Genomic DNA, 16,047 nt, shown 5'->3' on the forward strand with positions numbered 1-16,047 from the left:
TTTGAACAGACATGAGGGGCAATTTGTTTTACATGAGGGTAATTCATGTGTGGAATGAACTTCCTGAGGAAGTGGTTGATGTGGGTACCTTACAACATTTTGAAGACATTTGGATACGTACATGAAAAGGAATGGTTTAGAGGGATATGGGCCAAGAACAGGCAGGTGGGACTAGGCTTGGCATGGACTGGTCTGTTTCCTTGCTGTATGACTGTTACTCTATGAAAAGAGAGTGTTGAGTAGGTGGCAAGTAGATTCTGATTGGTAGAGACATTGGCATGGAGAATGCATTCAATAATGCTGATTTACCATGAACAGCAAATTTTGTTTTAATCTTAAACCAGGCAGATTGATACTGATTAATCAAGTGGGCATAGTCCTGAAAAATGAATCAACAAATAGCTGTCACCAATTTGTTAAATTGAACCAGATTCATTGTGTGTACATGTACAACTGCAAATGTCCAATTGCAGAATTACATCTCATCTTAGAAACTGTTGAGAGTTTTACCAGCACAGGCTGATTGAGCAGTCAGTTCCTTGCTTGTTACAAACAGCCAAAGGGACATGCTCTTTGATATGATCCATCAGTCATTGGGATGTATGGCTTACAGACCTGGCATCCTGAGTTTCAGTGCTGGTGTGATGCAAGGACAACATTTGTTGGATAACTGTGAATGTGTAAGTAACAGTGCTGACAACAAATTTAGGATTGTCAGTTGGGCTTGCACAGTAGCATGTACTTGCATGTACAGGAACCTACATATATTAATATAAAAGGCCATGTTCTTGGCAGGCAGAAAGAATATGTAGACACACTGTGTCTACCCTCACTGCTTTTGGAAAGCAGTTTAGATTGGGATATGCAAATTGAAAGCACACTACAAGAAGCAAAGACTAACTATGCAGCTGGACTGAATTTTAGCAAGAATTCATTTGTTTTTCTGAAGGTTAATCCACAAGATTAAATATTCGCTAACATAGAATGAAGATTATCAGAAGATTTTGCTTCATCTGCAAATCACTCTTTGTATCTTCACTGCAAAACATCCTGATTATTTCGTGTGTCTACCTTTACCAAGCTATCAGTCACAGCTATAAGGACAATTGAAAGGATCATTCATAACCAAGTTGGATCCTTGCAACAAAACACCAAGTTATGATTACTCAGATGTGTAAATTCAATCGTGCCTGTTTTTTTACATAGAGTCATAGAGATATACAGCATGGAAACAGACCTTTTGGTCCAACCTATCTACGCCGACCAAGTATCCGAACCCAATCTAGTCCCACCTGCCAGCACCTGGCCCATATCCCTCCAAATCCTTCCTATTCATAAACCCTATCAAATGCCTTTTAAATGTTGCAATTGTACCAGCCTCCACCACTTCCTCTGGTAGCTCATTCCATTCATGTACCACTCTCTGTGTGAAAACGTTGCCCCTTAGGTCTCTTTTATATCTTTCCCCTCTCACCCTAAACCTATGCCCTCTAGTTCTGGACTCCCCCACCCCAGGGAAAAGACTTTGCCTATTTATCCTATTCATGCCTCTCATAATTTTGTAAACCTCTATAAGATCACCCCTCAACTTCCGACGCACCAGGGAAAACAGACCCAGCCTGTTCAGCCTCTCCCTATATCTCAAATCCTCCAACCCTGGCAACATCCTTGGAAATCTTTTCTGAACCCTTTCAAGTTTCACATCATCTTTCCAATAGGAAGGACACCAGAATTGCACGCAATATTCCAACAGTGGCCTAGCCAATGTTCTGTACAGCCGCAACATGACCTCCCAACTCCTATACTCAGTACTCTGACCAATAAACGAAAGCATACCAAACGCCTTCTTCACTATCCTATCGACCTGCAACTCCACTTTCGAGGAGCTATGACCCTGCACTCCAAGGTCTCTTTGTGCAGCAACACCCTCTAGGACCTTACCATTGAGTGTACAAGTCCTGCTGAAAAGGAACCAGTATTTCTCTGTACCTGTGGGTGAAATGCTAAATATCCATTCCTAAGCAATTTTCAATACTTTTACCATCTTTTCACAGAAACTATTTAAAATTGAACTGAAAGAAAAAAAATCCAAGGCCTTTTTAAAAAATTGGAATAGAAAAAGAAAATGCTGTAGTGACAATTTTGTACCACTTGATGTTGCTAATACACAAAATATTAACAACACTTGGAATCAAATCTTGACAACTCCATATTTAATGCAGCTATTTCTTTCAAACACTTGATGTTAGACAACACATTGTTTTCCTTGCTTTCTTGCTAATTACATCTTCTTTCTGAAAATTTTACTCCCCACCAATCCTTTTTAAAATGTTTCTAGTTTAGAGTCTTATGCTTGGGCCAAAGGACAGTTAGGAGACTCCGTCTCAGGCAGTCAATACTGTCCTTTCAGTTGCTTCGTCAGATTCAGGGAAACAAGTTCAAAATTTGTGGATGCAAAGCCTGGAAGTATTGTGAACTGTTAAGCAGATGGCTGTCAAAGCATTTACTGCCAAAGTAGCAGCAGCAAAATCTCTGAAATCAATTGAAATGAGGAATGATTAAAAACCCAACACTTGAAAATTAGATTAGATTAGATTAGATTACTTAGTGTGGAAACAGGCCCTTCCGCCCAACAAGTCCACACCGACCCGCCGAAGCGCAACCCACCCATACCCCTACATTTACCCCTAACCTAACACTACAGGCAATTTAGCAGGGCCAATTCACCTGACCTGCACATCTTTGGACTGTGGGAGGAAACCGGAGCACCCAGAGGAAACCCACGCAGACACGGGGAGAATGTGCAAACTCCACACAGTCAGTCGCCTGAGGCGGGAATTGAACCCAGGACTCTGGCGCTGTGAGGCAGCAGTGCTAACCACTGTGCCACCGTGCCGCCCAGAATGTGAGAAATAAGGTGAGAAAAACTGTAAAGTAGAATTTTTCTTTTAATTTTTAAAAATTAGCTTTATATTGTGCATGCACATGTACATTTTTTAAAAATTGGAGGTGAGCATGCACAGTTGGAAGTTGTCATCAGATGGTTGGTACAGTCTCAGCAGATTGTCATTTTGAAGCTTTGCACTGTGTTGAAATGCGGAGAAGCATGAAATTATTAATTTTGGTTGGAAGTGTGCAGAAAGACAGTATAAAATCATAGAATTCCTACGGTGTGGAAGCAAGCCATAATCCCATCCACTTAACACTGACCCTCCAAAGAGCATCCCACCCAGAATCCCCCCCACCCCTTACCCTATCACAGTAATCCTGCATCTGCACAACCCTGGACACTATGGGCAATTTAGCACGGTCAATCCGCCCAACCTGCACAACTTTGGACTGTGGGAAGAAACCACAGCACCCAGAGGAAACCCATGCAGACACAGGGAGAATGTGCAAACTCCATACACACATCACTCGAAGCAAAAGGGCATAACTCTAAAAAGGATGCAGCAGGAGAGGGACCTGAATGTAGCCACGCATAAATCATTGAACATGGCAAAACGTTTTTTAATTCATTGATGGGATTTGGGCATCACAGACTAGGCCACCAATTTATTGCCAATCGTAAATTGGAGAAGATGGTGGAGAGCTACCTTCGTGAATCACTGCAATCTTTGGGGTATAGGTACATCCACAGTGTTGTTGGGAATTGACTTCCACGATTTTGATCCAGTGGCAGTTAAGGAAGAGAGTTATAGTTCCAAGACAGGATGGTGTGTGACTGGGGTTGGGCAGGAGGGGGGTGAAATTTGCAGGTAGTGGTATTCCTATGCAAATACAGCCCTAATGAGTCTCAGTGGTGAGGGCAGCAGCAGGTTTGAATGTACTGTTGGAGAATAATTGGTGAGTTACTGCAGTGCATTTTGTAGATATTACAGACTTTGCCACTGCATCAATGGTGAAGGAAGTGAATATTGAAGGTGGTGAATAGGATGCCCATCAACTGGGCTGTTTTGACCTGGATGATGTCAGGCTACTTGAGTGTTGTTGGGCCTGCACTTTTCCAATATATTCCTGACTTGGAGATGGGGAATAGATGTAATGGAGACAGATAATGAGTTAATCACAGTATAATTCCTAGCCTCTGATCCAGTATTTTAGTCACAGTTTTGGCTCATCTCGTTCAGTTTCTGGTCTATAGTAATCTCCTAGCTGTTGGACAATAGGGAATTCAGCAATGGGATTGCAAGGGCGATAGTTAGATTCTTTTTTTGTCAGAGATGGTCATTGGCCAGCCCTTGTTAGACACAAATGTTACTTGCCACTTACCAGCTCATACCTGGATATTGTTCAATTTCATCCAATCACTGGGTGCTGAGTTGTCACTGTTTGGCATTCTGGAAGTGGATTTCATAGTCAGTGTGGGTGTGAAGGGTATTCTGGCACTGTAGCTGACTCTGCTGTACAGAAGGGCGGGAAAAAGAGTGGAAGGGCTATAGTCATATGGAATTCAATTGTAAGAGGAGTAGTTAGGCAGTTCTCTGGTCGAAAACAAGATTCCCGAATGGTATGTTGCCTCCCAGGTGCATGGGTCAGGGATGTCTTGGATTAGCTGCAGAACATTCTCAAGGGGGAGGGTTAACAGCCAGTTGTCGTGATGCACATAGGCACAAACGATATAGGTAAAAAAATGGGATGAAGTCCTACAAGCAGAGTTAGGAGCTAAGTTAAAAAGTAGGACCTCAGAGGTAGTAAGCTCAGGACTGTTAACAGTGTCATGCACTAATCAGAGTAGGAATGATAGAACAAGTAGGATGAATGCATGGCCTAAGAGATGGTGCAGGAGGGAGGGGTCCAGACTTTTGGGACATTGGGACTGGTTCTGGGGAGGTGGGACTATTACAAATTGATGGTCTACACCTGGGCTGGACTGGAACCAATGTCCTTGGGGGGCGCTTATGCTAATTCTGTTGGGGGAGGATTTAAACTAATGTGGCAGGGGGTTGGGAACCAAATGAGATGAGAGGACAGTAAGGAAGCAGTAACTAAAGCCTGTAAGGAACTCGATACTGAAGTTAGCGTAACTAAGGGAAAGAAGTGGAAGAAGAGGCAGGGGCATATGATGAATGCAAAGGGACTGGTGGTCTGAGGTGCATTTGTTTTAATGCAAGAAGTGTAGTAGGTAAGGTGGATGAACTTAGGGCTTGGATTAGTACCTGGGAGCATGATGTTATTGCTATTACTGAGACTTGGTTGAGGGAAGGGTACAATTGGCAGCTAAACATCCTAGTATATTGATGCTTCAGGCAGGATAGCATGGGAGATAAAAGGGGTGCAGGAATTGCATTCCTGGTCAAAGAAAATATCACAGTTGTGCCTGAAGGAGGGCACTATGGAAGACTCGAGCAGTGAAGCAATATGGACAGAGCTCAGAAATAGGAAGGATGCAGCAAAAATGTTGGGTCTGTACTACAAACCTCTCAACAGCGAGATACAGGTGCAAATATGTAAACAGATCTTGGAAAGATGTATGAGCAACAGAGTGGAGGCGATGTGAGATTTTAATTTTCCCAACATTGACTGGGATTCACTTTGTGTTAGAGGTCTAGATGGAGCAGAATTTATAAGCAGCATCCAGGAGGGTTTTCTAGAGCAGTATGTAAATAGTCCAACTCAGGAAGGGGCCATACTGGACCTCGTTTTGGGAAATAAGCCCAGCCAGATGGTTGATGTTTCAGTAGGGGATTACTTTGGGAATAGTGATCTCAATTCCATAAGTTATAGAAGACTCATGGACAAATACAAGAGTGGTCCTAAAAGAAGAGTGCTAAAATGGAGGAAGGCCAATTATACCAAAATTTGGCAGGAGCTGGGGAATGTAGATTCGGAGCAGCTGTTTGAAGGTAAATCCACATTCGATATGTGGGAGGCTTTTAAAGAGAGGTTGATTAGAGTTCAGGAAAGGTACGTTCCTGTGAAAATCAGCGATCGAAATGGCAAGGTTAGGGAACTATGGATAACAGGTGAAATTGAGAGACTAGCTAAGAGGAAAAAGGATGCATACATAAGGCCGAGGCGACTGAAGACAGACAAAGCTTTGGAAGAATATCAGGAATGTCGGACTAATTTGAAACGAGGAATTAAGAGGGCTAAAAGGGGTCATGAGATATCTTTAGCAAACAGGGTTAAGGAAAATCCAAAATCTTTTATTCATATATAAGGAGCAAGAGGGTAACTAGAGAAAGGGTTGGCTCACTCAAGGACAAAGGAGAAAAGTTATGCCTGGAGTCAGAGAAAATGGGTGAGACTCTTAACGAGTACTTTGCATCGATATTCACGAAGGAGAGGGGCCTGACAGATGTTGAGGTTAGGGATAGATCTTTGAATACTCTAGGTCAAGTCGGCATAAAGAGGCAGGTAGTTTTGGGTGTTCTAAAAGGCATTAAGGTAGACACGTCTCCAGGTCCAGATGGGATCTACCCAGGTTACTGACAGAAACAAGAGAGGAAATAGCTGGGGCTTTAACAGACATCTTTCCAGCAACCTTGATCATGGGTGCAGTCCTGGAATACTGGAGAATTGCTAATGTTGTCCCTTTATTTAAGAAGGATAGTAGGGATACTCCAGGTAATTATAGACCAGTGAGCCTGACGTCAGTGGTAGGGAAGCTGCTGGAGAAGATACTGAGGGGTATAATCTATTCCCACTTGGAAGAAAATGGGCTTATCAGTAATAGACAGCATGGTTTTGTGTGGGGAAGGTCATGTCTTACAAACCTAATAGAATTCTTTGAGGAGGTGACAAAGTTGATTGATGGGGGAAGGGCTGTAGATGTCATATACATGGACTTTAAGGTGTTTGATAAGGTCTCCAATAGTAGACTGACAGAGAAGGTGAAGTTGCATGGGGTCCAGCATGTTCTAGCTCAATGGAAAGACAACTGGCTGAGCAACTAGAGACCTGTGACCAGTGGTGTTCCACAGGGATCTATGCTGGGCCACTGTTGTTTGTAAATATATATATGATTTGGAGCAAGGTATCGTTTTCCTATTAGCAAGTTTGCAGATGACATTAAGAATGATGGAATAGCAGATAGTGAAGGGGACTGTCAAAGAATACAGATAGATTGGAGAGATGGGCAGAGAAATGGCAGATGGAGTTCAATCCAGGCAAATGCGAGGTGATGCATTTTTGAAGATCCAATTCAAGAGTGAACTGTACAGTAAATAGTGGGGAAAATTGACATAGAGAGATCTGGTTGTTCTGGTCCATTGTCCCCTGACGGTGGTAACGCAGATCAGTAAAGTGGCCAGGAAGGCATATGGCATGCTTTCCTTCATTTGATGGGGTATTGAGTACAAGAGTTAGCACGTCATGTTACAGTTGTATAAGACTTTGGTTCAGCCGCATTTGGAGTACTGCGTACAGTTCTGGTTGTCACATTACTAAAGGTATGTGGATGCTTTGGAGAGGGTGCAGAGGAGGTTCACCAGGATGTTGCCTGGTATGGAGGGCGCTAGCTATGAAGAGAGGTTGAATAGGATTATTTTCATTAGAAAGATGGAGGTTGAGGGGGGGACCTGATTGGGGTCAACAAAATGATGAGGGGTTATAGACTTGATGGATAGCAAGAAGCTTTTTCCCCCAGAGTGGGGACTCAATTACTAGGGGTCATGTGTTCAAAGAGAGAGGGGAAAGGTTTAGGGGAGATATGTGTGGAAAGCTCTTTACACAAAGGGTGGTGGGGGCTTGGAACAGTGGAGGTGGTAGAGATGGTAATGATAGCATCATTTAAGATATATCTAGACGGATACATGAATGGGCAGGAAGCAGAGGGATACAGATCCTTAGAAAATAGGCGACAAGACCTCTACACATTTCAAAGCAAATGGACCTAATGGCGATAGCCGGCATGGTTTTGTGCAGGGTAGGTCGTGCTTCACTAACTTGGTGGAGTGGTTTGAGGAGGTGACGAAGATGATTGATGAAGAAAAAACACTGATGTCTACATGGACTTCAGTAAAGCTTTTCACAAGGTCCCTCATGGCAGATTTGCTGGCAAGATGGATACAGAACTGGCTTAGGCCTAGCAGACGGAGGGGATCGGTGGAAAGACGCTTTTCAGAATGGAGGGCTGAGACTAGTGGTGTTCCACAGGGATTAGTACTGGGACCTCTGCTATTCGTGATCTACATAAATGATTTGGAGGAAAATATAGCTGGTCTAATGAGTTAGTTTGCAGACAATACAAAGATTGGTGGAGTTGCGGATAATGAGAAGGATTGTCACAGGACAAATCAGTTAGAGGGTTGGGCAGAAAAATGGCAGATGGCATTTAATCCAGACAAATATGAAGTGATGCATTTTGGAAGGTCAGGTACAGGTGGAAATCATACAGCGAATGGCAGAACCCGAAGGAGTATTGATATGCAGAGGGATCGGAGTGTGCAGGTCCACAGATCGCTGAAGGTGGCAGCATATGTAGATAAGGCAGTAAAAAAAGGCTTCTGGCATGCTTGCCTTCATTGGAAGGGGCATTGAGTATGAAGATAGACAAGTTATGGTACAGCTTTATAGAACTTCAGTTAGGCCACACTTGGAATATTGCGTACAGTTCTGGTCAACACATTACCAGAAGGATTACCAAGATGTTGCTGGGGGGAGTTTTAGCTATGAAGAAAGGTTGGATAGACCGGGTTTTCATTGGAACCCAGGAGGTTGAGGTGGTGACCTAATAGAGTTTAAAAGATTGTGAATGGCATGGATAGAGTGGAAAGTCTGAGACTTTTTCCCAGGGTGGAGGGATCAATTACTCGGGTAGACAGGTTCAAGGTGCGGGTTGGGTGGGCAGGGTGGGGTAATGGGGAAGGGAAGGAGTTTAAAAGAGATATGCAAAGCTAGTTTTTCACACAAAGGGTTGAGTGTGCCTGGAGAGCATTGCCAGAGGAGATGGTGGAAGCAGACATAATAGCAGCATTCAAGAAGCACATGGATGAATATATGAATAGGAAGGGAATAGAGGGATTCTGATTCTGTAAGCCAATTTTAGCATGGTAGGGCAAAATGTGGTAGCAGAGACTTGGAGGACCAAAGGGCCTGTTTCTGTGCTGAAGTGTTCTTTGTTTTGCTGCAAGCAGCAATTGAGGGAACAATTAATAAAGCATATCTCAGATTTATCAATAGGATATTGAGTACAAAACAAGGAAGTTACGTTAACACTATCTAAAACATAGTTCAGACTGTGGGAATAGTATGGGCATGATACTTTAAGAATGTTATGAAAGCATTAGAAAATGTGCCAGGATAAGGAATTTTGGTTATGTGTATCACCTTCTTGGTGTCTCAGGGGTTTGATTACCTTTCAAATGACTCCACTGAAGTCTGTGTTTATTTTAACAGGGACCTTTTATTTACAGACTTTCCATTTACACAAATGGGAGTTCTACAGAAGCTTTGAGAGATTTTTTGAGATTGAGATTTTTCTTTCCCAGACTTTATCATGTGATTGTACATCTTTATATACCATAATCTGTTAGATTTATGCTGTTAACCCCTCCCCCAAATTCACACAGTATACCACTACATAGGTTGGTGAAGTTGGGACTGTACTCTTTATCGAATAGAATATTGAGGAGATTTGAACAAAGGCATTGAAATCATCAGGGGCTTGGACAGTGATAGTAAGAAACTTCACATTGGAAGGATCGGTGGGCACAGATTTAAGATAATTGACAAAAAGGAGCAATGGGCTATGAGGAAAGTTATTTTCATACAATAGATGGTTAGGGTTTGGAATGGAATACTTGAAAGAATGATAATGGAAAATTCATAAGGCGTTCAAGAAGGAATTGATTATCTGAAAAGAAAGAATGCATAGAGCAATGGGAAGTGGTAACAGAGTAGGGACTGCAGTAGGTAAAGTGGTTCTTCAGCCAACCACAGAACAAACACAAGGAATCGAATGGCAGCCTCCTGTGCTATATCCATTCTATGATCCTAAATGATATCAGGGTGTAAATACTAAGTTACTGCCTTTCTTGTCCCAAGTAAACCTATTTGAATTATCACATGGGAAGTGATCAGTTAAGAAACATGTTCTCTTTATCTCAAATTTCAAATGTTTGTTTTCCATTAAATGTAGTTCATAGATAATTAGTACAGATTATTGCCCTTTCATTTTGGATAGGTGCTACTTTACAGTATTAGAGAACATTATTAAATAGTTTCCTAACTCATTGGCACTTCTCCAAACCTTCATTGTTGTTTTCTTTAATTCACTCATGGCATATGGCATTTATTGTGAATTCTTAACATGTCCATGAGGAAATGGTAGTAAGCTGCCTTCTTGAACAGCTGCAGTCCATGTGCAATAGACCAGGTGGTCGGTTTTAATTTTTTTTGCTTCTCGTAGTTGATACAACTGAGGGGCTTACTAGGCCTTGTAGAGGGCAGTGAAGAGTCAGACTGCTTTGGGTCTGGAGTCATATATAGACTGGACCAGGTAAAGATGGCAATATCCTTCCCTAAAGGTCATTAGTGAACCAGATGGGTTTTTCTGACAACCAACAATGGTTTTATGGTTAGCAGACTCTTAATTCTGATTTTTGGCTACCTTAACAAGCAACCTACCTCATTTGGATGTTGCTAATGAAGCATTCTACGTATAGAAATTTCATTCTGTAATTAAATAGCAGTATCATTTAACATCTCCACCATTTTATCATGCCAGCAGAGCAAACAGTTCTAGCTGTTTGGAAAAACAAAATCTAGATGAGCCGATGAGGCATTTGAAAATTTAATGACATGGTATTCAACTTAGATAATGAGAATGAGATACCAATAGCGCAGCCAGAAAGAGATCAGATAAAAGGATGCCATGGGGAAGTTTGAAAAAGAAAAGTGATGGTATGGGGCTGAGCAAGACAATTGAAGGGATGATGATGGGATCAGAAATATTAGGGCTATGTTATTTACTGGGATGAATTGAGTAAACAGGTGGGCTTTGGTGGGGAGGGAAGTGTGTCTGCTGACAAGGAAGAAAGCAATCTTGTTGAAGGGAAGCACTCCTGTTACCCCCAGCACATGAGCTGTGCTGAAAAATCTTGCATTTTCCCTGTGACTGTCCTCACCTCCCTACAAATGCTGAGGTCCAACAAACCTGGTCAGCCAGAGACAAACTCACAGGAGGTAAAATTGTGAGGCTCCCAATTCAATACTTAAATGACCAGCCTTGAAAGCATGTTGGCTGCCCACTGCTACCCTCCTGCCCACATTTCACATCCGGTAAATCCAGACATGGAATTTTAAAACATTTTTACATCTTACCTGACCACAAGCTTACTCATCTTCAGCATTAAAATTACACCCTAAATTAAGAGGTTTTGGCTACGAAAGAATGCACATTTCTTTCAAGGGCATGAGAAGAGACTGTTGACATAATTAATACAAGTGCTCATTAATAGCCAACCTACTACCATTCCTTTTTTCCACCAAAAAACACACCTGCTCTCCTGGGTTTATGGAAAAACTGATGTGAACAGTGACTGTTGATATTTTCTAGATGCAGAGAAACTGCATTGATGAGTCATTTATTTGCCTCATGGTAAAATAGATATACAATCTGGTAACATCTGGCTACGATGTTTTTGATTTTTCTCCAAGTTACTTTGGCCAAAGAATGAAAACAGGTGCCAAATGAGCAGAATGCCAATTAATGTGACAATGTTCAGCTTTGGAATACAACTTTTAGTCAAAATTTCGAATTACCATAATTTGAACTAGGGGTGCCAAATTTGCAGGTGTAGCAGTGCACATGGGCTGCTCACACCCTATATCAATTCAAAGGGGTGATGTTCTCTAGCTGGCATACAGAAGTATATAATAGCATTGGGATTGAGGAGGTCAACACATGGCTTTCAGAAGAGGTCTGGAGGCATTATTGGAGGAAGTTATAGAATCAGTGTGGAAGCAGGCCGTTCGAACCACTGAGTTGACACTGACCTTCCAAACTGCATCCCATCCAGACCCACCCCTCTATCCTATCCCTGTAAAACCTACAACATTAGCCATGGCTAATCCATCTAACCTGCAAACCTTTGCACTGTGGAAGGAAACCGGAGAACCCAGAGGAAACCAGGCAGATACAGCGAAAATGTGCAAACTCCATGCAGTCACCCGAGGCTGGAATCAAACCCTAATGCCGAGAGGCAGCAATTCTAAGCACTGAGCCACTTGGCCGCCCCACTGAATCTGCCTAAGCTGAAGGATGTCACCTAATTCTCCCATGTCTCTCTCCCGCAGCATCTGGTGCTGCTCTCCCAGACCTCATAGCCTTCCTCCAGTTCCTAATGCAGACCAAAGGGTGCTCCGACCAAGATGCTGATGGATGAGCATTTATTTTCTCCTAGTGACTCCAGTGGTGTCATAAAACAGTTACTGTTTTGGAGGTGAGGTCCTTACAGAATTTATGGAGTAAGTGTTGCTTGAATATTGATGAGTCTTGACAAGGGTCCGAATATCTCCATATCTTTCAAAAGTCTCCTTCTGTGGTAGCATTGACCAAGATCAAAGCATGTCCGTTTAACCTATTTTCCTAACCAGCCTGTTCACTGATGTTACTTACACACGTCTGGAGCAGGGGGGACTCTAACCCAGGCCTCCCAGTCCAGGAATAGGGACACTATCACTGCACAAGAGCCCCCTAAAGCGTTCACTTTTCTTTAATAGGGCCAAATCGTGCCCTTTTCTCCCCAAGTCATTTGTGTTTTTTTTATATAAACAATGAGACAGTTAAAAAGACACCATTGTGATCAGACTTCAGAATATATGTTTTCCCCACCAAGAAAACATCTACCCGGCATATACGGACAAGCAAAGCCAGTTAGGGCAATGCTGACATCAAAATAAAAACGGAGAAGAGTGGGGAGGGAGGGGACTAAATCAAAATGGAGTTGGAGCAGGAAATAAAGCACTGTATCCTTGCAGTGCACACCTCTCTCTAAAGCATTGATGGCCACCGCATGCACCCTCTCCAATGACACCTGGGCTCATACGTAACTGCGGAAGAAGGGAAGGCAGTGGGCCGACCTCCTGCCCTTCACAGCCTGCTACCTGGATTTGTTTATTGCCAGCCTGGCCAGGCAGGGGAGCAGACCCACCAGGACGTCCTCTAATCTGCCCAAGTCCCTCCGCATCAAGTGCCCAGACATCAGAGCCATGGGGCTGAGGGGCAACCAAAAAACACCAAGATGCTTTTCAACTAACTAAAAGGGTGAATGAAAACCCCTACAACCAATATATACATAGTTCAGGGTCTCCATAGCACCACAAAACAGTTGAGCTGGGAGACCTGTGAACCACTCTGCAGTGGTGCAACACCCACCAAGGTACCCAATGGAAAGAGGGAGGATTGTTGCATAGAGTCCTCCACCCAAAGATCCCTGCCACCTGGCAGCCCAACAGGTGTGCCAAGGCATGTCCAGACAGCATACACAAGAGTCGAGGTGAATGTTGTGCAGCAGCCTATATATTCTGCGAGGCAGTTCAGGTTGTGGAGTCCTCAGGGAGGTTCAGGACCTTGGGGCCAATGTGAAATTCCATCCATGCAGGGCTTCGTTCAGTTGGCACCTGAAGATCCTTCAACTAGTGCATAACTTCGAGTCTGAGCATCACTATTTTCAGGTGATGGATGGCATCGGTTGCAAACTGTATGTCCACCATGTCTTGCTTGGCATCTCCTGTGGCAACATCCAGGCCAGGCCTCCACCACCCAGCACATTCCAGAGTCTGGTCACTCCTGCGGTCACGACTCTCTGCCAGCCACTCAAACCCTCAATGGAGGAGATACGGATTCCTGAGCAGTAGATCCCTGACAACAGCCACTACTCCAGATGGTGGGTAGATCCAACATGAGTCGAGCATGTTCCAGACATTGATCAGGACCTGGTAAAAGAGATGCAGCATCCTGAGCGCGACCTACAAACCCTTGTGGTCAATAAGCAGGAACTGCGTGATATAATTGAGGTCAAGCACCTGGCGGAAAAATATATCAGGGCGCACCATCTCGGAGGAGGCTTGACGTAAAAGGTATCGCTGCAGGGTCCAGAGGCAGAAAGTTGCCATTTGGGTGCAGAGGCACACCAGCAATCAACCACCCTCCTCAATGGGGAGACTCAGATCCTCAGCCGTGACCCAGTGCATCTTCTTGTTCCAGAAGAAACGAACCAACGTTCTCTGACCTTGTGACAAAACCAGGGGGTGGGAGTCAAAGGGATCAGCTAGTACCACAACATGGAGGCCACCAGTTCGTTTATGACCAGCACTCAGCTCCTGTAAGATAGCACTCAGAACCTGTCCAGTGGCTTAGGTGAGATAGACTTTGGCTGCCAATTCGCTGGCTAGGATTCCTCAGCTGGGCTAAAGTAGACCCCCAGATAGATCAAATGGGTGGTGCTCCAGCTGAACACCAGTAACTCCTCTGACAGAGAATCTACCCACTATGGACTGACCAGGAGTCGGGAATATTCGGCCCAGTCGATCCTGGCGGAAGACATGGCACTCACACATAGTCCCCAGGTCAGCGAATGTGAGGAGCATGTTGTCATCCTAAGCTGAAAGAATCATTCCCGTGCCCAGCCCGTGCAGCACCAACCCTGACAACCTCATCCGCAGGACACAGGACAGGGTCAGCGTACAGCGAATGCAGCCCTGACATAGTTCTACCCGGAGTAAAGGGGCACCATCAGACTGTGGCCTGAACCCAAAGAACAACATCCATTTATGTCACGCTTAAAATTGGCGTCAGGACAATGTTTACTCCCAAACTGCTGGCCACTGTTAGGAGAGGGTATTAATTAAGGTGTTAGCTTTTCAAATATGCAAAGATTTAATGACCAATAGCAGGAATCTTAAATTGCAATCAGTTGTTTCAAAAGCCATCAGATAACCACACCCAGTGCTGACTGAAATTCCTTCATCATGGTGATGACTTGCACTAAATGCAGATTATAGAAGTTTCTGCTTAATATCCCGGCCTATTTGTGACTCCAGACCGACAGCAATGTGGTTCACTCTTAATTGTCTTCGGAAAGGGTCTGGCAAGTCACTCAGTCGTAACAAGTGCTAGAAAGGAAAAAAAGAAACTTAACCAGATGGACCGTTTAGCACCGGCTAAAGCACTGAAACCAGCAATGGTAAACATAGACCTGTCAACCCTGCAAAGTCCTCCTAACATCTGTGAGCTAATGCCAAACTTGAGAGAGCTGTCTCACAGACTAGTCAAGCAACTACCTGGTACATTCATACTTATGCCTTACACATACACACAGTCTTGTCTTCACATTGGGAATACTCCCTATCAGTCTTGAGCTACCATGACAATGCCATATGGGATAGACTTCGATTCAAGGCTGGGCATCTAAGAGGTACAGTCGACCATCAGCAGCAGCCGCCAAATTATACTCCAACACAACTTGCAACCTCATGGCCTGGCATATCTTCCACTCAACCATTACCATCAAGCCATGGACTAACCTTAGTTCACCTAAAAATGAGGTGTCAACATGGTAAGCTACCAAACAGCATATACAGCAAGTCAGGCAGAGCTGAACCATTCCAAAATCAAGAGATGAGATCTTAAGCTCTGCAGCCTCACTAAGCCACTCACTCGAAGAGAAGGTTCTACCAAAAACGACATCTTCAATAATAGGGGATTTCAGAATATCAGTACAAAATTCAGCATATCAGTACAAAAGGCTCAAGCATTATCAATCACCTTCAGCCAGACGTGCCAAATGGATGATTTATCTCAGACCTCTCCAGAGGTCTGCAATATCATGCCAATTTGAATCACTCCACAGGATATAAAGAAATGGTTGGAGGGACTGAATACTGCCAAGGTATGAGCCCTGACAATATTCAGGCAATAGTATTGAAAACTTGTGCTCTAAGATGTTGTGCCTCTTGCTGAGTTGTTCCAGAACAGCTGTAACACTTATCTACCCAACAATATGGAAAATTGTCCAGATATGTGCTGGACAAAAGAAGCAGCTTACTTTCGATTATCAGTAAAGTTATGGGACAGCATTATCCATTAGCGCTTGCTGA

The sequence above is a fragment of the Chiloscyllium plagiosum genome, chromosome 32 (genome assembly GCF_004010195.1).
Source record: "Chiloscyllium plagiosum isolate BGI_BamShark_2017 chromosome 32, ASM401019v2, whole genome shotgun sequence".
Classification (NCBI taxonomy): Eukaryota; Metazoa; Chordata; class Chondrichthyes; order Orectolobiformes; family Hemiscylliidae; genus Chiloscyllium; species Chiloscyllium plagiosum.